Genomic DNA, 24,044 nt, shown 5'->3' with positions numbered 1-24,044 from the left:
TGACTGTGGGAAGGGCAGTTTGAGTCTGGTGGGATGGTCCAGATGAGTGGCTGGATTAGCCAGCACCCGAGTGGTGGTTGGGAAATGGTAAGAAGTGGCCGGATTTGAGATCTGTCCTGGACGTGGAGCAACAGGTCTGCTGTGGGCTTGGTTGAGGGTTGTGGGACAAAGAGAGGAGTCAGGCTTCTTCTGAGCTTTTGGCTTTTGCCTAATGACTGTTAATCTCACTCTCCCAGCCCCCCACCCCCCACCCCAGAGAGGTAAGAAGAGGGGAAAGGTTTTGGGAAAAGAATACCTGAATGTTCTCTGGGCCCTGACCCATCTCACAGTAGGCTTTCCTCCTGCTTAGTGCTTTCTTTAGCACAGCCAGGCAATTCACAGTCTCTCTCTCTCTCTCTTTTTCTAAGGTTTATTTATTTTCGAGAGAGAGTGTGTGTATACAGGCAGGGGGGAGGGACAGAAGGAGAGGAAGGGAGAGAATCTCCAGCAGAGTCCTCGCTGAACACAGAGCCCCATGTGGGGCTCCTCCATCCCATCACCCTGAGGTCACCACCTAAGCTGAATCCACGAGTTGGCCGCTTAACAGACTGAGCCCCCAGGTGCCCCAAATCACATTCTAACTGAGCTTTCAGACAGAGGGACGGCACTTGTGGTCCTCCCAGCACAGAACCTGGAGGAGACAACATAAGCAGTGGTCCCACGTCACCATTTGGAGTCTTTGGCCCAAGCCTTGGGGCCACTTTGGACTGATGTGGAAGGGCCTGATGTTCCCCCCGGGTGGCTGAGAGATGCCTATAGAAGCCACTTCCAATCCCTGCTGCCTGCAATGTAAGAGCATATGTGTGTTTGGGAGTGAGAATGGAAACAGCTTCTCTGGTCCTTCCTTGGCAATCATGACCTGCCAAGGCAGAAGCTAGAACTTTTTAATAGGCAGTGATCGCAGTGGGAGCATAAATGGGGAGAAAATCTATCTTAAACAGAGCAGAGTGTGAGTCATGGCAACAGATGTTGCATGCCTACTAGGTGCTGGACACCGGCTAGGGATTTTGTTTTCACTGGAGAGCAAAACAGTACTGTTCCTTATTTCTCTTTGTTGTCCTTTGTGCTGCCCAGGACCTCTAGTACCGTGCTGAATATGATTGGTCAGAGTGGACATCATTGTCTGTTTCTAGTCTAGGGGAGAAGGCAGCCTTCTACCTTCAAGTGGATTGTTCACTGTAGGGATTTTTGTAGATGCCATGTGCACTTTGCCGGTATGGGTGGAGGTGAAATAGGGCTTTCTCTGGTGTTTGGCGATAATAGAGGGCTTACTATCTAAAAGTTTTCTGTCTTGCTAGAGGGCACAAGCTTTTGTTCAGGCTTTTTTAAAGTGTGTGTGTGTACGTGCGCATGTGCACCTTTTATACTTCTAGGTTGCTGGCTTCTTCAATTCCAAGTCTGGGATAGATGAAGTAAAGAAAGGAAAAAGAAAGAAAATGCTGGGAACTCACCATGGTGTCATTCCTCAAGTCCTGAGGTCTGCCTTCTTCACTCTGCCCTTTCAGACATTTCTTATGTTTGCTTTATACATAGTGTCCAGGAGTCTTACTTGCACTCCATCTTCTTGGAAGTGGAAGTGGTTGGCAGCAGCTAGAGAGTATAGGTTGGGGCCAGTTTGTGGGGGCCCTTAAAATCCCAGGGATTTGATTCAGTAGGTGGTTGGGGGCCTTGATGGTGGTGTGGAGGAATGGGATGGGGGAAGTGGCAGAGACATGGGAGGCTGTTGTCCAGGCCCAGGTCATAGATAATCCAGTCCTGTGCTGTGATGGTAGACATGGTGTGGAGAGGAAGGAGAGTCCACATGGCAACAAGGAAGTGCAAGGAGACTAGGTTGAGTGTGAGGCTTCTAGCTTGGACAACCAGCTAAGATTGGGAAGGCCTTGAGGTGTCCAAGTGCAATAGAGCGGGCATATTCCAGGCATTTTAGAGCACTTCTGGAAGACTGGACTAATGGTGCTGCCCTTCAGGGAAGGCTCCATAGAGCTCAAAATCTGGCTGCTATGTAAAATCCAAGGAGAATGTATTCTGGGCAGAAGAAGCAGTGTGGGGAAAAGACACGGGTATGGGTAATGCCGTGATGGGCCTGTCAAGACCCCCACTAGTTGATGCATAAGTGGGTAGTTATTGGTTCCATAACTGGGCAGGATGCTGTAGGAGTTCAAAAAGAAGAGGTTCTGGAATGGGAGCTGGTGCCACTAGGGGTCCATCTAGCTGCCTGTCTTCTGTTTTTGTATGTTGGCATCAGTGTTTCCTCCTGCAGACAGACTACCTCCCGGGGCACCACTGCTGACAGCCCCAGTTTAGCAGTTGCGGTGACATGGCTACATCTGTTTATCAGTTCTAGAGAAAGTCTCTGACTTGCTTAGGTTGGGTGTTGTGGTTATCCTTGGGGCCAATCACTGTTGCCAGGGAGTGGAATGCTCTAATCTGGGCTGGATCATTTGCCCACCCTTATTGGGGGTATTCTTGGTCTTTTTAAGAAGGTGGAAGAAAAGTGTCTATGGAAGATAAGAAAAAAAAAAAGAATATTCATCATGGCCTACTATAATATGTTTTGAAGAATTTATAGTACAGCAATGTAGGAACTCTTTGGAGAATTTTAAGCAGGGGACTTGATCAAATTTAGGTTTTATTAAAATCATTTCAGACACTGTGTCTGGGGGTTGTGGTTGGAAATAAGTAAGTGATTAGAGGTGGAGAGACTAGTTAGGAGGTTGTCGCTGGAGCTCCAAGGAGAGCGGATGAGACCTGAACTAATTTTTTTTTTTTTTAAGATTTATCCATTTATTCATGTCACACACACACACACACACACAGAGAGAGAGAGAGAGAGAGAGAGAGAGAGAGAGAGGCAGAGACACAGGCAGAGGGAGAAGTAGGCTCCCTGCAGAGAGCCCAATGTGGGACTCGATCTCAGATCCTGGGATCATCCTTGAGCCGAAGGCAGATGCCCAACTGCTGAGCCATCCAGGCATCCCAGCTGAGCTAATTAAAAGCCTTAGTTGTTTCATTTTGGACCTCGCCTCCAGCCACAGCCCTGGTAAAGAGGATGAGTGGGATAAAGTCTAGAGACAATCAGGCAACCAGGGCTTGATGACCAGCTGGAGGATGCAGGAAGAAGAGGGACTTAAGGAGGATCACCCCCCACCCCAACACTGCCACCAAGGGGGTAATAACTATCTCCTGAAAGGCTAGATTTATCTTTGGAAACTAGTTATTAAGTGGTGGCAGACTTGACATATCTTATTTGCTTCTTGAGAAATGTGAGTGTTGTTGGTTTTTTGTGGTTTCTTAACTGGAAAAAAAAGCTGATTGATTATATTTTTCTTCCTTCAAAATGTTTCCTTTCTTTACGAACTCAGCTAATAGGAGCTGCAGCCAGGACTGCTAGTTGAGAGATGGATGGTAGGAGGACCTTGACCTGAAGAGCTCTCCTCCCCACAAGCCTGCCCCTGGGCCTGCAGGTCTACTTTAGAAACATTCATCCCTTTGGTATTGCCCTTGCTAGGAAGGCTTTTCAGGATTTTAAGCAAAGAAATTACCTGTTCTGACTTATGTTGTGACCAATTCCCTCCTGAACCAGGACTAGACCATGGATGGAGGGAGGAGTGACACGAGGAGCCAAAGCGGGCATACCTGTTAGGAGGCCATTGCAATTATCTATGTTGGCAATGGTGGAGGGAGTGAGAATTGGCCATATTTTGAAGCACAAACCAATGTTGCAAGGATTGGACTATGGAGTAAGAGAGACGAGATGAGAATGACTCTAAACTTTTGGGCCTGGGTGACTGGAAGAGCATTGTCTTAAGCTGAGATGAGGACGGCTTGGAGGAGCAGGCCTGGGAGAAGGCCAGGGCTCCTCACTGGACATGTTCAGTTTGACACATTGAACGTGACTTACGCAGAGCTCCTGTCTACTTGGCATCTTACTTGAAGCAGGCAGTTGGATATATTCTACTAGCCTTTGAATTGAGAGGAGAGTTCCAGGCTTGGAGAGAAATCTGAGCATCCTCAGCATACAAATGACATATGAATCCCAGACACTAGGTGAGACCACCGGCGTGGGAGGCAAGGGTGACTGAGGGTATACAGAGAAGAGATGAGAACAAGGCCTGAGCCCTGGGGCCCTCTGACATTAAGAGGTGGGGAGATAAGGAAGAACCAGCAAAGGGAAAGAAAAGCTAATGAAGTGGGTGGAAAACCAAGAGTGCTAACCTGGAAGCCAAGTGAAAAGAGTCCTCAAACAAGAGGGAATGGTGTATGAGTATCAAAGACTGTGAGACAAGGTCCGAGACTTGCTCATTGGATCTGGCAACATGGAGGACTGACCAATGGCAGGCTTTTAGACCCAAGCTTAACCTTTCAAATAAGTCAGTTTCCTCCACAGAAGAATACAGTTATGCAAAACAGATCATTTAAGATTGAAATAACTCAAGGAAGATGAAGACCGTGCAGTGGGAGTCTAGTAGAAGGGGGACAGCACTTCTGGCTTTTGTGGGGAAGGTTGAGGTCACATTCATTCATGTCTTCATTCATCATTTATGCATTCCACAAAAACTTACTGGGTTTCAGAGACTTGTGGCGGGGAAGGGAGAGAGTGGAGTTCATTGTTTCATGGGTATAGAGTTTCAGTTTCGTGGAAAAGAGTTCTGGAGATGAATGGTGGTGACGGTTACACAACAGCATGAATGTACGTAATACCACTGAGCTGTATACCTGAAAATGGTTACGATAATAAATTTTATGTCATGTGCATTTTACCATCAGAGGAGAAAAAAACTTGATGGCCCCATCATGAACTTGATCTGGGATACAATGTTGGAAATGGATGGCATTTCAATAGGAAATAAGAGAAGAAGGGGAAAAACACATCCAGCTGGAGGGAATGCAGAGAGGGAAGGGACCTGCTATTAGCTGTGTTTGTCTGGGTTGTGAGGTCAGTGGGGGAGGCCATGTGAGCTGAGGCTGTGGACTCGGACTGAGCCGGTTGGTGCAGGCCTGGCAGCCTGCTCACGGAGTTGGGCTTGCTTTTTAGATTCTGGGAGCCTCTGAAGGCTCTCTGCCCAGGGGAGTGCCATTCCAAAGGTGTGCATTTAGCAGATTAATCTCATTAATCCTTCCTGTTAAACCATTGCTTATTAAAAGCAGTGGGATTGAGGCATGTATTTGTCTAGGGAAAATTGTGGCCTAGCAGAATTTTCAACATGTGTTAAGGAACTAAGTTATTTTTCTACCCATTTTACCAATACTTCTTGAGGACTGCCTAAATACAGTGTTCTTGGAATAAGAAAAGGGGTAACTTTAATAGGTCTCTTCTCTTGAAAAGCCTATACTCTAGTGACCCCCCCCCATTCCTAAATAAGAAATTATGTTCCCATGTGTAACGTGTTACCATAAATGTCTCACCAGAGTTCCATGGGAACTGAGAGGAGGAGGTGCCTGGCTTGCCGGGATTTGAAAGATGAGCAGGATTTTCTAGGCAAAGTAATAGCAATGGGCATCCTGAGAGGATGGTAAATCAAAACTTACTGGGCGTTGTAAATGTAAAGACCATGTGTAAGTATTCTGTCTTAAGGCTAAACTCTTATTTCGTTGGCTTTTAGGTGGTGCTGGTTAGAGTACACACTTTCGGATCCAAAGTTAAGTTTTCAAATGTGGAATCCTAGGCCTTCACTGGTAAGTTTGTTTGATGCCTTCTTACCAAATTATGCTATTGAGGATCAGTATTTGGAATGAATGGCAAGGAAGTTATCGCTGGCACAGCTCTGTGGAGGTTACGAAGCCTAGACTCTAGAGAAGCCGTAGTATAGGTGGAAAGGACCCACGAGAGAAGTAAACTTCACTGTTTCTGTGAAAGATGCAGAGAGGGAGGCCAGAAGAGGGACATCCAGGGGCAGAGGGGATGGACACAGCTGGCCTCATGGAGGGCTGGGGCTTTGACTGTGTTTTGTAGGAAAAATCCAGAGAGGAGTGAAATAAGCTTCTTGGGCTTGAGAAGTTGGGTGTAAGATACAAAGAAAGTGGGCTCAGCAGCAGACGCACAGGAGCAAGAGCGTCATCCAGAGGAGTCATGGCAAGAACTTTGGCAGGATATGATTATTTTAGACCAGGGTCAGCAAACTTTTCCTGTAAAGGGTCAGGTGGTAAATATTTTTGGCTTCATAGGCCATGTGGTCTCTGTCACAGCTACTCAGCTCTGCTGTTGTAGCATGAAAGCAGCCACAGATAATCCATGAATGAATGGGTGTGGCTGGATCCCAGAAAAGCTTTATTTACAAGAACAGGTGGTAGATAGGATTTGGTCTGTAGGCTCCAGTTTGCAGACTCCTTCTCTAGACCCTGAATGTCAGGCTAAGGCACTTGGACTTTGTCCTGGAGGCAGTGGCAAGCCATTGAGGTTATTTTGGGCAAAGAAGTGAAATGGCAAAAATGATATGCTGAGACCTTTCATCTGATAGCTAGACAAGGAGGCATGTTCCAAGGAGCCCCAATGCACGTGTGACATTGTGTGGTTAACAGTGGTTAATATGGGAGCAAAGGACCAAGAGAAGAGACATTGCAAAGGGTAAACCATAAGATTTATAGTCTTTTTAGACTTTAAAGACAGGAGCCAAAGAAAATGAAAGTTTGATAGTTCTCAGTGGTACCATCAACAAATGTGGAGACTGGAGACAGAGAGGGGTTGATGCTTGATGCATCTGGTTTTACACTAAATTTGGGATGACCATGGGTCAACCACAAGAAATGTCCAGGAGACAATTGGAAATGCAGGGCTGAAGCCTGAACTGAGAAGGTTTGGTCCCAGAGATGCCAAAGGGAAGCCACAGGATGAAATAAGTTCTCCCCAGGATGAACAGAGAGCTGTGCCTTGGGGAGTGTGCATAGCTCTGGGTGGAAGATGAAGGGAAGAGAACCCAAGGTGGAGGAGGGGAGAGTCCCATGAAGGGAAGAGAAGGACAGCAGAGACTATGGATAAGGGACTTGAAGGAAGGCTGCTGAATTGGTGACCAGTTGGTCACAGGAACGTGATGCCACAAGAGGAGTATAAGGATGAGGGCCCCAGGCCGCACAGGGATGGACATAAATGAGGGATCAAGAATCAGAAACATTAGTGAAATGGACCACTCAGAGAAAGTTTGGGTGGTAAAAGAAGGGAGATACACATGCAGTTTGGACATTTGCATGTCACAGTTACCTTTTCTTTGGCTTTGAGGCAGGCACAGCATGCTGCGACCAGTTCTCATTTCCTTCTCCAGAGCCAAGCTTTGTTTGGGGGTTTGTGTGTACATTGGGCTTGTGATTGTGTTCTTATGTTCCTTTTAAGGTGTGGTGCTCCTGGCTCTGCCACAACTTGTACCACGGAATCCAGCCCATGTCTGGACTCTTGCCATAAGACAAGATGTGATTTGTTGGGGAAATGGTTGCATTTGCCTAAATTGAGGGAGAAAAGAAGGTAGAGAGCAAGAAACTGAAATGAGGCTTCTTACTGCTGAATCTTCCCACATATGGGACTTCGAGATAATTCCTCAGGTCATCCAACCAGATGTCAATTTGTGCTCTGAGTATTTTCAGTATACATTCTTCAGTCTGAATTCTGCGTTGTTTTTGGCTTGATTTGTGTGAATATAGCTGTTTGAGATCTGCTCATAAAAGCAACAGGTATAACTGGTTAGGGCCACCATTTATTGAACCCTCACTATGTACCAGGCACGGTGCTGGGTGCTCTGTAGGTGTCATTTTATGTCATCTCTGCAACAACCTCCAACACGGGGAATTAGTATTCCCACTTCAGCAGTGAGGAAATCCTATCATAAAGAGGTTGAGTAACCTGCCCAAGGTCATAAGTGATTGGAACCTAGATCTGACCCCTGATTGATACTGCACCCTGTTTTCTCTCACCTAAGTCTGGGATATCTCCTCCTACGCATGTAGAAGGACTAGAGACAGATTGAGCTGTACAGGTTAAATATTCAGAGCCTCTAGCGGGTGTTTCTACTTTTTATGAGTCTGTTGAAAGGGTGGAGGAAGCGTGGGATCTCTCTGGAAGAAACAAGACCAAACCTCAAATACTTTAACTGTTTTCCCCAGGTAAAATTTTCCATTAGTTGGAGAAGGTGACAATCTTGGGTTTGGAAAGGAAATAGCACTGGAAGTCATGACCATCAGATCCCAGTCCTAGCACAATGGCAATTATCGTCTACTTTTTGTTGAAATATTTGGTATTTCTCTCTGCTTACCTCCAACTTTAAGCTCCAAGAGCAGGGTCCTATCTTGTCTTGTTTACCACCAGTCCCTCGGCTTCTAGCATGGTCTTACCATGGAGGATGTACTCAGTAAATATTCGTTGTTTCTAATGAGCTAGAAAGGTTTGGACAAGGTGCTTCACCTCTGTGTGCCAGGTGCTACTCTTGACACTGTGACTGTGGAGCTGACACAGGACAAATTCGCTGTCCTCATGAGGAAATTTCAGTAGGGGAGACAATAAATATGTGAGATGTATAATGTAAGGTCAGGCAGGCATGATAATGCTCTGAAGAAAAATAAAGTGAGGGAGGGGGGTGGAGGGTGATGGGGCCTAGTTTAATCAGGGTCATGGGGAAAGCCCCACCAAGGAATGAAGCCAGATGAAAGGGGTTGTTGGGGGCGAAGTCATACTAATTCTCTTTGGGGGCTCTACACACGTCAGCTGCACTGTCTACGCTTCTTCATTCTTTTGCTGGGCCACGGTTGCTAACAGCTAACTAAAGGCTCCCAGCAGTGCGGACGTCCTCTCTGGGTCCCGTGTCTGTGGCCCGCAGAGTGCTCCCTTCCCCTCCCTGGTAGGTACGCGGTTTCTTTACCCGGCCTGCCTCTCCTGGTTCTCCTCCAGCCTCAGAGACCTCGCCTCCGCAGCCTGCTTTGCCACTTCTCTTTCCTTTGTCCTTACCCTGAATACGCCTTTCCTTGGTCCCTTCTCATCCCCGCAAGGACTGTGCTTGGGTGAGCCCCTGCACTGCCCGCCTCCTCCCGGCAGTCACCCAGGAACTGCAGAGCCGGCCTAGGACCTGCTCCCAGTTGCTTCTGTCTCCCCATGTCTCCTGCCTTGCCTGCCCCTGCAGTCTCCTGCACAAGGCGTCCCTGGCTCTGTCCTTTCCCTCACCTGTCACGTTCTGTCAGTCACAGCGTCCTACTGAAGAGGACATCTTCTGATTTGTCCACTCCCTTCTCTTCCTTCCCCGCTCCTTCCCTTAGGACTCATCATTTGGATTTCTTTCAACAGCCTCCTAATTGGTCTTCCTGTGTCCATTTTTGTCCTGCCTCATTCCACCCCCACACTCCTTATCAGCATGATGTTTATAACTCCCGCATCTGATCATGGCTTTCTTCTGTTTAAAACTCCCCAAGGGCTCCTCGTTACTTTTGGGATAAATCCTAAGCCCCTTTGGCAGGCCTGTGGTCTTTCATGATCGGGCCTTTGGCCACATTCCTTGTTTCACTCTTTCCCTAACCTGGATTTCTAACTTCAGCCCAGCCTCCTGACAGCCATCACTGCTGGGCCCTCCTGGGAATGACCCACCCCCTGGTTCCCATTTCAGTGGCTCAGGACAGGTTTCCACTCTTCTGAACACTTTCCTTCCCACCCTGCTCCTCTCTGTGACCTGGACGTGACCTTCCTCCCGCCTTCCAGACTACCCTGCATTTCTCTCTCCCAAAGCACTTATCAGCATAACTGTTGATTTACTACTTGTTATGCTCAGTAAACCACACTCCTTAAGGGTGGGGACTGCACATGTGCGCATGTGCGGGCACACACACAAATGCACACACACTGTCTCTGGATTCTCGGTGCCAGAACAGCACACCTGGCTCAGGAAGTGTTTGTTGAAGGAATAGGGATGGTCAAGTCTGTTTGTGCAGCCAAATAACAGATTTATAATGTGATCAAATGTATTTGGAATTGAAGGTTCATTGGCCATTGCATTCGGCAGGGCCACCCCTCCCCTCAGGTTTGAGCGCATGATGCATTTGCTGTGGGTTTGGGTTTGTGGCGACCTGTCGTGTCTCCTGGCATACTGAGGCCTCAGGAATGTTAACTGCCCTATAGTCTTTGCCCTGGACTTTAAAAAAAAAACAAAGCTCCTGTTGTTGATGGAATAGGAATAGCAATTCAAAATGAAAAAGAATCCATTGGGATGCCTGGGTGGCTCAGTGGTTGAGCGTCTGCCTTCAGCTCAGGGCGTGATCCTGGAGTCCCAGGATCAAGTCCCACATCGGGCTTCCTGCATGGAGCCTGCTTCTCCCCTGCCTGTGTCTCTGCCTCCCTCTCTCTCTGTGTATCTCTCATGAATAAATAAATGAAATCTTTAAAAAAAAAAAGAGTCTATCAAGGAATTCTCAGGAGTCAGGTCTACCCAGCTACATCCTGGGTGAGTCCCACACTTCCTACATTAGCCAAAATAATGATTCTTGCTAAGTGCTGACGGCTTTTCTCCCCCATTCTCCCCTAGCTGAGAATGCTCTTCTGGGTAGGGGATGAGGACAGCTAGTGGTCCTTTGTGGAGATGCCCAAGGGCTTCTTTACCTGCCTTGGAACCTCGAGTCCTGGGTGAACACTGTGAGGTGGCAGACAGGAAGGGGCTCTGACCCAAGAGGCCAGGGCGGTGTCTGTAGCCCCCACGGGAGCTGGCACCATGCACCTGGGCAGTCACCAGTATATGTGCTCATGTTTCCCTTTGGGGCCGTGAGCTCAATGCTTGTTGCACCTTCTCCATTTCCTAGTTCTGCTGCAGAGCTGGGAAACTGTCCTGAGAATGCAGTTTTTTCAGGGGGCCTCACAGTAATCTGGGAAGGCTTCCTAGAGGAAGGAGCCATTCTTAACCACAGAGGTGTCCTGTAGGCCAGCGTGCTCCAGGAGGCACCCAGAGCTGCTGTTCTCGCCTAGAAAGACTTAGGATGCTGCTCTCCCTTTCAGGAACGTTTCCAGAAGCTGTTCCTGCTGCATGGGTGTATTTGCCTTCTGGCTTGCCTCCTCTGTGCCCATTACCCCTGACTTGCCTCCTCCTGGGAGGTCTCCCCCAACCTCCCTGATAGAGACCTGGGTCCTACCATCACCATCACCATTAAGGCATAAAACGTGGGAATCCCTGGGTGGCTCAGAGGTTTAGCATCTGCCTTCAGCCCAGGGTGTGATCCTGGAGTCCTGGGATCAAGTACCACGTCAGGCTCCCTGCATGGAGCCTGCTTCTCCCTCTGCCTGTGTCTCCGCATCTCTCATGAATAAATAAATATATATATATTTTTTAAAAGGCATAAAATGTGCCTGGGCCCCCTGTCGGCATGTTTTGGCCTCTACCCTCCTCTGTTTCTGTGTCGGAGCCGCTGCTGCGCGGAGGAGGCACCTGGGCCTCCGCAGGGTCCCTTCCTCTCAGACCCTGAGGCCCAGTGCCTTGGTCCCTCTCTCCGGCTTGCAGCCCCCCTTGCCCTCGCAGGCAAGCGGACCCCTTTCCTCCCCCAGCGTGGAGCCAGCACCTTCCTCCGCTCCTCTGGGCCTGCACGCACTCTGAGCACGGCTATGCGCACCAAGGGCTGTCGTGACCTGTGTGCCTGCTGCCTTGGTCCTTGCGGAGCCCCTGGGGACCGGCCGCAGTGTGGCATCTATGGCAGGGCAGCACCTTGCAGAGTCAGGCTGAGGGACCCACAGAAGCAGGTGAGGGAGGACAGAAGCCGCTACCTTAGGAGCAGCTGCTCCACGGTGCACGTTTGCATGTGTGTGCTGGGCCGGCGAGCGTATGTGCGTAAAGGGGTGTGTGTGCTCTTGCTCCGTGTTTTTATTCGCGTAATTTATCCCGTGCACATTAGAGACCGTGTCTCCCTCTCTCAGGGGGTCTGATGTGGGGCCTTGCATAAGCAACATTTCATAGCCACTAGCTACATAACTATTTCCCCCGCTCCCAAGCTGCAGGCACCTCCCCTGCCACCCCCCGACCCCCCCTTGGTACCTCAGTGACCATTTCACAGGGCTGTTGTGACCATCAGCACCGCTTCCCAGACCCCATTCAGAAAGCAGTACCCTGCAAGCCCCATCTACACCCCAGCAGGCTGGGCTACCCAGCTTAGGTTAGGCTGGCAGCAGGGAGGCCAGTCCCCCAGGGGCACCTCACCGGGCCTCCGGGGCCCTCCGGGGCTGGCTGGCTGAGCTCCGAGTGACTCACCTTGGTTTTGAGTGGGAAAAATAAAAATTAAAAAAAAAATGGCTTCTGACCAAGTGGGGAAAGTGGGCATGGGGGAGGAGCAGCGGGAGGACGTTGGCCACACCTTAGCTAAATTTGCCAGCAGCAAACTGACTTGGGCTGAAAGCACAGACTCCACCTTGGAAGGGGACTGGCGTGCTGGCCCCAGGCCCTGGGGGCAGACCCAATTCTGAATGTCAGCTCTGTGCCTGCTAGTGGTATGACTCGGACCACCCACCCAAGTTCTGCAGGCCTCGGTTCCCTCACCTGTAAAATGGGGTGGTGAGGATGGTCACCCCCTCCATGAGGTTCTTGTGAGGGTGAAATGAAAATGTACTCAGCCCTGGCACGTGGAAGCCGCCACGGCTCTGTGCTCTGTTACTGTGGTTCCCTGCCTCCTGCCATCCTTCTGAAAATAAAATTGAACAAAAATTACCCATTAAGAAAATGTGGATGTATTTGGTTCTTTAAGAGTCTTGTCTTTAATAACAACCGTGAGAGGACTTGAGACAGGATACAAGGTCTACAGTGCAGTAAAGGCCCCGAGGAGTGAGATAGGATATAAGAAAGGCACTTTGTGGATTGCAGATTACATGCAGATACTGTTAGTAGCACAAATATATCTTATTGTTTGGGCTTTGGGGAAAAAAACGACTGAGCACAATTTTATGATACGTCTACATTCCGGGTTGTTTTTGGTTTTCGTTTCGGAGGGAGATGTGTTAGGCCTTTCCTGGAATCTTGCCCAGAGCCTGTGTGACCCACACTGGTGCTGCCGGGTGCCAAATGCCTGAGTAGCATCCGGCACTGAGGAGCATTTCTGTGCTTGCTGTTGTTATTTTAAATGTCTTATGATGAACGGTTAATACGTAGTAGTGGAGTAAGTTCTTGTCGATTCATTGATAGCAAATTGTGGAAATTCGCTCTGGATCATGGGAAATCCTCACTCTCGAGGGTTTTATGCCTGGTAGAGGCGAGTCAATTTCAACAATTTCTTCCCGTTTTGTTAGGGACCACTACCCTTGTTTGTCAAGTACGTAGGAATATATTCTTAGTATCAACTGCTTGACTCTCATCCCATATTATTTCCCTGCCTCCTGCCGTCCTCCTGAAAATAAAATTGAACAAAAATTACCCATTAAGAAAATGTAGATACTTTCAGGCAGAGGTTGAAAACTTGACTCACGGGCCACATCTGGCCTGCAGATGTATTTGGTTCAGCGCTCACAATATTCTAAAACTACAGTTAGTGGCTAGCATCTGAAAGGTGGTAGATGGTATCTAGAAATCTGGATTTCTGGCTCTGCATGAGAACCTGCAGGTCTGACAGCATTGGGTCCATCTTCCCTCATGGCAGTGCTGAAGAGTGGCGGTCCTGGGGGGACCTGTCCCTCCTGCCCAGCTGTTGCACCTTTACAGGGCCCACAGGTAACTGAGCGGGCAGTCTCTGCTAAATGAAACTGGCACCTCTCAGACACTGCATCAATTTAGAGTTCTCTTCATGAGCAACTTTGCCCATAGATGGGAAGGTCATTTCACCCCATAAGTTGACATTTTTATGAGAATCCAAGTGGCGATAGTGTTTCATTGAGGCTCTTTTGGATTTAGGAGAGTCACCTTCTCTCCTCCCCATGGAATTTCCTCATTAGCAGTTGTTAAGAACTCTTCAGCAAGGCTTACTAAGTCAACATAAAATGTTGGACAATGCAGGATATAAATTTTGATTGCCCCTATTTAAGCAAGGTTGAAGACGAGTGAACTTGAATTCAGCAAGTTATGATGTTGTAAATTTGAACAAGGCACTTAGTCCTTTTTATTAGCCATCTTGTTGAAATAGTTGTAATTTGGCAGATTTCTTTTGCAAATTGGAGAGGGTCTGAGATCTCAGTCCCGGAGATCATCCCCATCTGTGATCTCTTGGGCAAGCCCTGGACTGGTGGCCACATACGGAGACGGAGATGGGAGAGGAGGTGTCACATCCCGTGGTGGTCACTTTAAGAGATGCCTTGCAAATACTGAAATTTTAAAAATCATTATTTTGTGACTTTTCAGATCTAGTTTTTGCTTTTGGCATCATGAAAGAGTATATGCTTGTAACAAATTCAGACAACACTGAAGTGCATTCACTAAAGGAAGAAAGTCCTCATGACTTCCCCACCTCCAACCTTCTCCAAAGATAGGCACTTTTGAGACTTTGTTGGGTACAGTCCTGGACCTTTTAACTTGCTTGTGTACCTCCTCCCTCCTTTGCCCTTATCCCCAATATACTCATTTTTACTTTTGTTTTGTAAAAATGAAATTTCTCTATTCGTTCTGTCCTGTGACTTTCCTTTCAATGGCCAACTGTCAATAATTATGGTCGTCTTTTCAAGTTGATATGTACAGGTAAATGTACAAAAATAATATGACCGCTGTTTTCCATGGTATGGATACATTTCAAGTTTATTTAATCATTCCTGTACTGTTGGACACCCAGGTCTCAATCTTTTGCCATTGCAACCACTGCTGCTGTAGCCATTGTGCATGCTTATGAACTTTTACATGAGATTTTCTGTGGTATAGATAGCAAGAAGCGGGACTTATGGCTTAAATATTTTACACTTAAAATTTGAATCCATATTGCCTAATTGCCCTCCCAAAAGGCTGTACCAACTCATGCTCCTCCCAAGAGTATCCAATTATGGCTTTAATAATCTAGCTTTTTTTTGTCTAAACACATATAAGGAAAGTAAACTTTAAAAAGTCATACATATGACATCAAAATGACACATTTGTCTTAGTATATAGGTTTAATTAAATGACTGTTATATTTTGATTTTGGTGATGATTATCATCGTATGTGATGACAAAACTGTTTCTCAACTGTTGTAGCCAATTTAATTATTAAATACTTATTTAAAAGGGCCCCTGGGTGGCTCAATGAGTTAAGCATCTGTCTTTGGCTCAGGTGTCAGGGTCCTGGAATCGAGCCCCATATCTGGCTCCCTGCTCAGTGGGGAGTGAGTCTCTCTCTCCCTCTGCTCCTCCTCACTGCTCATTCTCTCTCTCTCTCTTTCTCTTGCAAATAAAATATCTTTAAAAAATAATAAAACTTAGTTAAGGATTGTAGTTGTGCCAGGTAGCCTTTGGAAGACTAACAGCCAAATCACAGCTTCCTTTTCCAGGACTCTATCAGGGCTGCTTGTATTTTTCCCTAGAGCCCTCAGTATAGAAGCTGGGTCTGCATTCAAATGAGCTGCAGCAGGTAGTGCCAAGCCTTAGGCCCAGGAGACTTGGGGAGGGGGAGGCAGCAGGTGAGGTAGTGAGGGACCTGAGGTCCCCAGCACCCCTCACCCCTTCTTTACATCTGAACACCTTTTTACATGGGCAGATTCTTCCCACATGTATTATCTCATAGCATCCCTCCCTATAACCTCTCTGGAAAGCAGGCATTCCCCTCTTCCCCTATTTATATCTCGGGACACTTAGGCCCAAAGAAGATCTGACGTATTGAGTGTTGCACAGCTGGTAAGGAAGGAACAGTGCCTTGGACACAGGTCTTCTGACTCCAAATGCAGTGGAGTCAGACCTCTGTGAGGCTGAGACATAGCTTTTTACCTACAGCACATCATGCAAGTTTCCTTTACTGAGCTGGAGGTAGAGAAAGGAAAAGGAAGTGACATTCCCAGACTTCCTGTGGTCACTTATGTCCACAGCCTTCTCCTAGGAGTGCTAATGCTGATAGTTGTGTTCTCGAAGGTTTCCCCAGCAATTGGGAAAGATCTGTGAATTCTCGACCAGGGGATTTAACTGTTCACATTGCAGTTGAGAACCACTGACCCAGAATGTGTATTCTTCCCCTTAGACAGGATGGGTCGGGGAGATGGTCGACTTACCACCTGCTAACTGCAGGTGAAATTTTGAATTCCGTCTTCTCTGGAGGCTTCTTCTCTGCCTCTCTGACCTGGTGTCTGGCTTTTGCTAACAGGTTACGATGTGTTGGCCAGAGCTCCTTAACTCTAACCTCACTGATGAGCCTGCAGGGAGATTCGATGACCAGACCACTCATCCTTCCAGGATGCCCTCAGCTTCATTAGACCCATGCAGGTGGGCTGGTCTAGTGAAAACAGGGGATCCAGGATCAAAACCTGGTCTCATCACTTTCACTAGTGGTATGAAACTTTGGCTGTTGACCTGACCTCCCTGAGCCTCAGCAATACATGAATTAAGATCTAAAAGGTGGCCCCTCAAATGTTCAGCACAGAATGCACACTTATAAATGTGAGTCCTGGTTCATTTTCTTGCTATAGAGAGAAGGGTCTCCTCCGGGGATGCTCCAGGCTGTTGGCTGCTGGCTGGGGATCCTGGGGTCAGAGGAAGGCCACCAAGGTGAATCATGCACAATGTGTCCTCTCAGGAGCTCCCTATTCAGTAGGGGAAGCCCAACAAGCAGAGACGATGTAACGTGTATGTTGCTAAGAATCAATTAATAGAGCAGAGATTAGTTAACCTGGAGTGAAGTAGAAGAAGTCCTCGAGCCAGTAGGGTATTGCAGATTGAATAGGAGCTGGATGGAGAAGATGAGGCTGTAGGTAATGAACAGCACACTCTATTCATTAGCAATCAAGTCACATTATTTTGTGACTATGTTAATTTCATTGACCCTTACCAACGCACTGATATATTCAGTTTCATCCTCTCTCTTTTCCTTTTTCCTCTCATTCTGCCATACTTTCTCCCCACCCTGCCTGAAGATATTCAGCCCCTCAGAATTTCTCAAAAAGAATTTCTCGGTGCCTTGGCAAACCCTCAGAGGATTGATGCTAGCTGCTTCACTCTGCTAAGTTTTTACAAGAGCTCTGGTGTAGCTACCTTTTTCCATCCTTTTTTTTTTCCTACAGTATGAGTAAGCTCTTTTGCTTTCTCAGCAATGAAAAGAGTATCAGCCATTTGATGCTTACTGCGTCACTTCTGTATACCAGGGGCATGTGTCATCCCAGTTAGTGGCCAGAACCAACTTTGTGAAAACAGGGACTCTTCTTTACCGATGAAGAAAAGGAGGCTTAGGGAGGTTAATATGCTGATTATTCCACTAGTCGGGGAGTCACGGTTCACCTCCGGGCCTCTTTCCTCGTGGCCTCCACTGCTTTGTTCAGTGTCTTACACACAGTAAGTGGGCAGCAAATGTTTGTCCAAAGGAATGAGAGAGCTGCCACACGGTGGTCTGTTCACGTCCCACAGCTGGTCATGTAACCCTACTGATGTGGGGACAGCGCTCCTCACTTAGCGTCTCACCTGTCCGTGAGGTCCCAGAATCACGCAGCGGGAATCACTGATACAAAACACGATTTCCCATCCCCCTCGCTGTTACCTCTAGGGCACCTGTAAGCAGAGAGATTAGACTGTTAAAACTCTGGCTCTGGCTCTGGCTCTGCGCTGCGAGACATGGGTGACAGGTGCCGCGCCCCCAGAGCCCGGCCCAGGAGTCGGGGGCTGGGATTCCAGCCTCCGTTCTGCTGGGGACTCCTCAGTGGCCATGGGCGCATCACAGCCCCTCTCCAGAGTTTCATTTCCTCGGCACGCTCTGGGGCTTAGGGGGTCCCTAAGGATCCCGGCAGCCCTGTGACCTGGTATGACAGGGGGAGGCTGGGGCATGTGCTGGAAGGAACGCAGGCATTGCTTTCGGGAAGACCTGAGTGTGGCTCCCAGCTCCTGTACAGCCGAGCTCTGTGACCTTGGGCGGATCACCCAATGTCTCTGATACCCATCTATTTCTGTAAAAGTAGGACCTGCTTCCAGGCTCACTCTCAGGAGTGCAGGAGGCCACGTAGACTAGGGCGGTTTCCTTCCTTCTGTCTCGGACTCCTCAGTGCTTTGGTTTGGGACTCGCTGGGTGTTTCTGCAGGGAGACCCGAGACACGTTTCTCAGGTATGGTGTTCAGTACACCGTGCGACATCCTGAGATACTCAGCTCTTAGATTTCTTTTTTTTTTTTTAAGATTTTTATTTATTTATTCATGAGAGACACAGAGAGAGGCAGAGACACAGGCATAGGGAGAAGCAGGCTCCACGCAGGGAGTCCAACGTGGGACTCGATCCCAGGACCCTGGGATCACGCCCTGAGCTGAAGGCAGACACTCAACCACTGAGCCACCCAGGTGCCCCAGCTCTTAGATTTCTTGAGGCTCTTTTGTATCGTTAAGAAACTCCTCGAAGGTGGATACCATTCTACCGCTAGCGCTGCAGGGGCAATACCTATTTCCCCCTTTACCCCTCACAGACAGCGGCTGCCGTGTGTGTCAGTTGGCACGCATGTCGTTTCTTTTGGGCCTCTTTACAGAGAGGGCATCTCTGTTCATTTAGCAAATGTTTGCCGTGCCCTGGCCTTATGGTAGGAGGTGGGGTGCAGGGAGGAATAGTCTTCTGGTCACTGCCCTCAAGATGCTCATGAGGAGGAAAGGTGCAAATAGAGGTGACAATAGAGGCTATTGGGGCATGTGACAGGGCACCGCAGGGGAAGGGAGGGCTGAGGGGCTCTCCCCTAGGCACTCAGGAGGGGCCTTTAAACAAGAGGTGCCTCTTGAGCAAGTCTCAAGAGACGAGTAGGAGCCTACACTGCAGAAGTGAGGAGAGAGCATTCTAGGCAGGAGGAGCCACAGAGCAGCAGCCAGAGCCTGGAGGAGGTGACGCCTGGGTGGCTGTCCGGAGGTGGAGGACCCAGTGGTCATTGGTACAATGAAGACCTTGGACCTTTCTCCTGAGCCCCAACCCACATACCCACTGCCCACTCAGCATCCCCACTCTGACGTTTAATGGGCATCCTAGACCTAAGATAACTAAATACAAGTCTTGATATTTTTCTCTTGAAAAGAAAAAAAGGAAAACATATAACCCTGCTCCTCCCCCCTCTTCCCCATCTTATGAGGCAGAACCATTTCCCTGGTTACGCAGGCCCAACATGTAGGCATCATCGTCTTGCTCCTTCCCTGGCGTCTCACGTCGTCTGCTTGCAGTTCATGACAGCTGTTCCCTCGGAGTGTATCTTGAAAGCCACCACATCTCCCTACCCTCGTCCAGATGTCCCCCCATCTCACAGCCGGTCTCCGTTTCTGCTCCGTCCCCACTGCTGTCAGTCTTCCACAGAAACAGGCAGAGTGACCTTTTAAAAGTAAATCAGATCGTGTCATTTCCCTGCCAAAAGTCTCCGATGGCTTCCCAGCATCCTTGGAATAGAATTTGAACTGCTTTCCATGGCCTGCCAGCCCCTCCTGCTTCTCTGGTCTCATCTCCTAGTACTCTTTGCTTTGCTCCCTCCATCCCAGCCACTGTATCTTTCTTGCTGTTCCTTTTTCTCGCCTCAGGGCCTTTGCACTTACTGTTCTCTACCTGAATCAGTCTTCCCCTACATCCCTGCCCGGCTGACCTTCATTCCATTCTGGTGTCTGTTCAAATAAGATGGGGCGCAAAGAGGAATAGACATCTAGTCACTGTGTGCAAGGACTCGAAATGCACTGTCCTCCTTACCCTATCACTCGGTCCTCTTACTTTGCTTTGTCTCCACTAGCACTCATCACTAGCTGACTTCATACGATCTATTTATTTGTCTTCTTTACTGCTTGGCTTACCCTACTAGAATGTAAATCCATGAGGACGGCTGCTTGCCTCACCTGTCTCATTCACCACTCTATCTCCAGGACCTAAAACAGAGCCTGGCACCCGGGAGGTGAATATCACACATTCGATTGGCGAGGAAAAGAATGAATGAATTAATGCAAGTTAAGACTTTGGCGTTTATTCCGTAGGCAGTGCAAATCTAGTAGACATCTTTCAGGAGGTGAGTGACGTGGTCAGCACTTTTATTTTAGAAAGCCAGCTGGTGGCAATGTGGGGGCTGGACTGTAGGAGGAGGCAGCAGAACTAGTTAGAAGCAGTTAAAATGGTCCAGGAAATTGATGCTGAGTCCTGTGTAGGGCCGCGGGCATGGCGGGGAGGGGACCGATGACAGGGTGTGTGTCTTTGGTTCCTATCGGGATAACTCGGTGGAGCACTTCCTCTATTAGAAATGCAGGGGCTAAGCGGCTCTGGGGGGGGGGGTTGGGGGGGGGCGGCAGGCTGGCAATCCTGCGTGACATTTTTTTTCCCCAGGCAAATGTCAGCTCTGGGATGCACATTCTCTGCAGTGCTGATGGCTCTCGGAGGAGTGACTCTGCAGAGTAGGAGTGCGGTCAGGGTGGTGGCATCAGTGAGGCTCATGCTTCCTCCTGCACACGGGCCCTTTTCTGCTCTTGCACACTACAGGCCACACTAGGTCTTTGGTTCTTTCTTGCAGTGGGTACATTTCCTCCTGTTTAACTTCCAAGGAGACTTGCTCTAACAAATTCTCTCCTTTTTTTAGAATGCCCCTCCTCTGCCTGTGTTCCGGATGGGGTTTACCAGTACCTTGGGGGTTCGGCGTCTCCCTTACCACAAACACACACAGGGACTCTTCTCCCTGGGGCAGCGGAGAGTCGGCTTGTCAGTGGGCATACATCCGTAGCCCAGGAATAGCCATGCTGTTTGGTACCGCCTCTTGAAAACTTTCTTTTGGAACTTGAATTATTCCTTCTTCCAGAAGTCCCCAATCCTCTCCAACTTTCAAAGGGGAGCCTTTCATCACTGAGCGAATACATGCCTGTCCGTCTTGCCGAGGTGTCCCCTCTTTGTTCCTAACTGAGATGATGCCATCCCAGGCTCTTAAGCCGTGGTCCAAAGTTCCTAATCCTGTTTGTCGAGCCCCGTGAAGTGAAATGCTGTACCATCTGTACAGCCAGATGCCCACCTCCCACCCTCCGTCTCTCTTCCAAAGGTCCAGATGCCATTCCATTCCATTACATTAATAGCTACACTATAGAGTTCCTGGGTGCCAGGTACTGTGCTAAACACTTCACATGCTTTCTGTCTCACCCTTCCCACCCTGCCAGGGTGAGTATTATTAACCTTTTTACAGATGAGGAAGCTGAGACTTGGCAGTGCAGTGGAGCTTAGGCGTGAAGAGCATGGGCTTAGAGTCTAACAGACTCAGATTTGAATCCCCACTAACTGTGGACCTTGGGCATGCTATGTAACCTTTTTAACCTTCGTTTCCCCACATCTAGAAAACACAGATAATCTAGAGAGGGGTCAGGGGCTCCTGGGTAGCTCAGTGGTTGAGCGTCTGCCTTTGGCTCAGGTCATGATCCTGGGGTCCCGGGATTGAGTCCCTCATCAGGCTCCTTGCAAGGAGGCTGCCTCTCCCTCTGCCTGTGCCTCTGCTTCTCTCTGTGTGTGACTCTCATGAATAAATAAATAAAATCTTCAAAAAAAAATCTAGTGACACAAAAATCATGTGTCACTGTGAAAAGTAGACGTGTTATTTCACAAGCATGTAAGCATTTGCCTGCTATATGCTAGGCTTTGTGCCATCAGAAGGTAATAGCTTATCGTAGATAATCTGTGTCTCATTGTCATGGTCGTCACCATTGTCGTCATCATCCCACCATGACCACCATCGTCATCATCCCTGTCTCAAGGCTACGTGACTAGTACGCGGATGGGGTCAGGAATGAATGTAGCCCTGCCTGGCTGCCAGGCCCTTGTCCTGTCTCCTGTCCCATGCTGTTGCTTCCAAGTTCATATTCCCTAAGACTTTGTGTCCATTGCTCTCTTGGTCTTTTCTGGTTGTGCCTGGGCCCTGGGCTCAAGCTAAAGCTCAGCCATTCCTCAGTCCCTTCCAGAAAATGACTTCATTTCAGTCACTCACTTGAGCAGTCCCAGTAGCTGGGCCGTTCAGGCAAGAGCTTAGACAATTTTCCCTGATTGTCCATGTCATCTTGTCTGCTCTGCAAGCCAGGGGGGCTTCCCATGTCATTGCTTATGTCATAGGATTGTCCCAAGAAAACAGGAGTGGCAGCAGAAGGGGCTTATGGGTGTCCCTACCTTAAGGGGTCACAGATCACTTTGTGACTCTGGTGACTCACGGAGCCTCTCTCCAAAAAATGTATATGACAGTTTCTCACAAGACCAACCTTATTCATGAGACATTTGCCCTGAAGCCCACTCAGGAATTCTAGCTGAGAAATTCAGATCCTGGGATCCCTGGGTGGCTCAGCAGTTTAGCGCCTGCCTTCGGCCCAGGGCCTGATCCTGGAGACCCGAGATTAAGTCCCACATCAGGCTCCCTGCATGGAACCTGCTTCTCCCTCTGCCTGTGTCTCTGCCTCTCTCTCTCTCTCTCTCTCTCTCTCTCTCTGTCATGAATAAATAAATAAAATCTTTAAAAAAAAAAAAAGAAATTCAGATCCAAAAGGTTATTAGCTCTTCTGTTGTCCTATCACCCCTCGTTCACAATCAGGAAGGGCTCTCTGTTTCTGTAGGATGCTTGTATTCACAGGCTGTTAGGCCATCCTGGTAGCATTTGGGAAAGCCTGTTTTATTGATACTACTTGCCCTTTTCATTTCTTTCCCGTTTTTGAGAAGTGTATCTACACACTAGAATTAGCTGGCCATTTTGACGAGACTGACCTGCTGGTTTGTACATCAATTCAAGCCGTACGTAGCCTGCATCGAGTAGACAGCCTGGGGAGGAGTTTTTGGCCCCAAATATCAGACTAACAGGAACTTTATTGTGATATACAGATTATAAAGGTGCATCTGCCTACCTTCAGCATGGTTCAGTGTTCGAAATTCAGGGAAATATAAATCTCTACTTTTCAATACGATTTTTGAAATTTCAGTCTTTCAAAGTATGCTTCCTTTCCTTTTTATGTTTTTATTCCAATTTTCAAGGCACGAGTATGGGGGAAGGCACATGCCAAGCACTCTACAATACAATCTTATAACTTGCTCGTAGGCCTCTGCTTGGAAACTTTGCAGCAAATTATGGAATAAGTGATAGGAGTCATGGGTGCCACTGCCAACAGCTCCCCCTCCCCAACCTGGCCTTCAGAGCTCCACAGAAAGACAGGAATGAACCTTCCATAATGGGGGCCCCAGGACCCTTCCTCCCACTCTGGTTGTGGGGTTGTGGTGCCGATGCCCTCTGCAGATAGAAGGGGGGCTGATGTTTGGGGACATAGGAACCAAATCTGTCATGTATTAGATCATTTGACGTAAAGCTCTTTCTGATACGTAGTTTTTCCGCTAAAGTTTTTCTCCTTTGCTTTTTCTAAATTATAAAAGCAACAGATGCTCACTTCAAAGCCAGGATTAGAACTTTTCACGCCTGGTTTGGAATTCCAGCTCCATGAACTCATTAGATGTGCAGCCCTGGGAAAAACATGCACCCTCTCTGAGCCTCGATTTTCTCATTGTTACAGAAGAGGTAATGATTTCACCTCATCAGATTGCTGTGAGCATCGAGGGTGCATAGGCTGCTCTTCCAGAGGCTAGGTGTGGATTCGTTTACTCAGTGAATATTGAGCACCTATGAGCCAGTGACCATTCTAGTTGCTCTGGAAATACTCAAGAACAAGACTCTCCTGATGCTCACGTTCTAATCTGAGGAGACACAAAGAAAGGAGACCATTTCAGACATTAAGAAATGAGAACCCACAGGTGGTGGGTGAGTCACAGTAAGGGCCATTTTATTTTATTAATATTATTTTTTTTTTTGAAGATTGATTTTAGAGGAGGAGAAAGGCAGAGGGAGAGAGAGAATCTCCAACAGACTCTCTGCTGAGCGTGCAGCCTGGTGTGGGGAGCTCCATCTCACAGCTCTGAGATCTGAGATCACAGCCTGAGCCAAAATCAAGAGTCAGGGATCCCTGGGTGGTGCAGCGGTTTAGCACCTGCCTTTGGTCC

General features: G+C 48.3%; 1 protein-coding gene across 1 annotated transcript in view; it reads left to right on the top strand.

Moving 5' to 3' along the window:
• BMAL1 (basic helix-loop-helix ARNT like 1) overlaps window positions 1-24,044 on the top strand; it is a 101,068-nt gene that overhangs the window by 25,940 nt on the left and 51,084 nt on the right. Inside the window, 1 exon segment of the mRNA XM_055317675.1 lies at window positions 5,643-5,715. The gene's annotated coding sequence lies outside the window, so the exon portion shown is untranslated.

This window comes from Nyctereutes procyonoides, unplaced genomic scaffold, assembly GCF_905146905.1.
Source record: "Nyctereutes procyonoides isolate TBG_1078 unplaced genomic scaffold, NYPRO_anot_genome, whole genome shotgun sequence".
Taxonomy (NCBI): Eukaryota; Metazoa; Chordata; class Mammalia; order Carnivora; family Canidae; genus Nyctereutes; species Nyctereutes procyonoides.
Note: the sequence above shows the minus strand (reverse complement) of the source record. Positions and strands in the feature narration are given on the sequence as shown.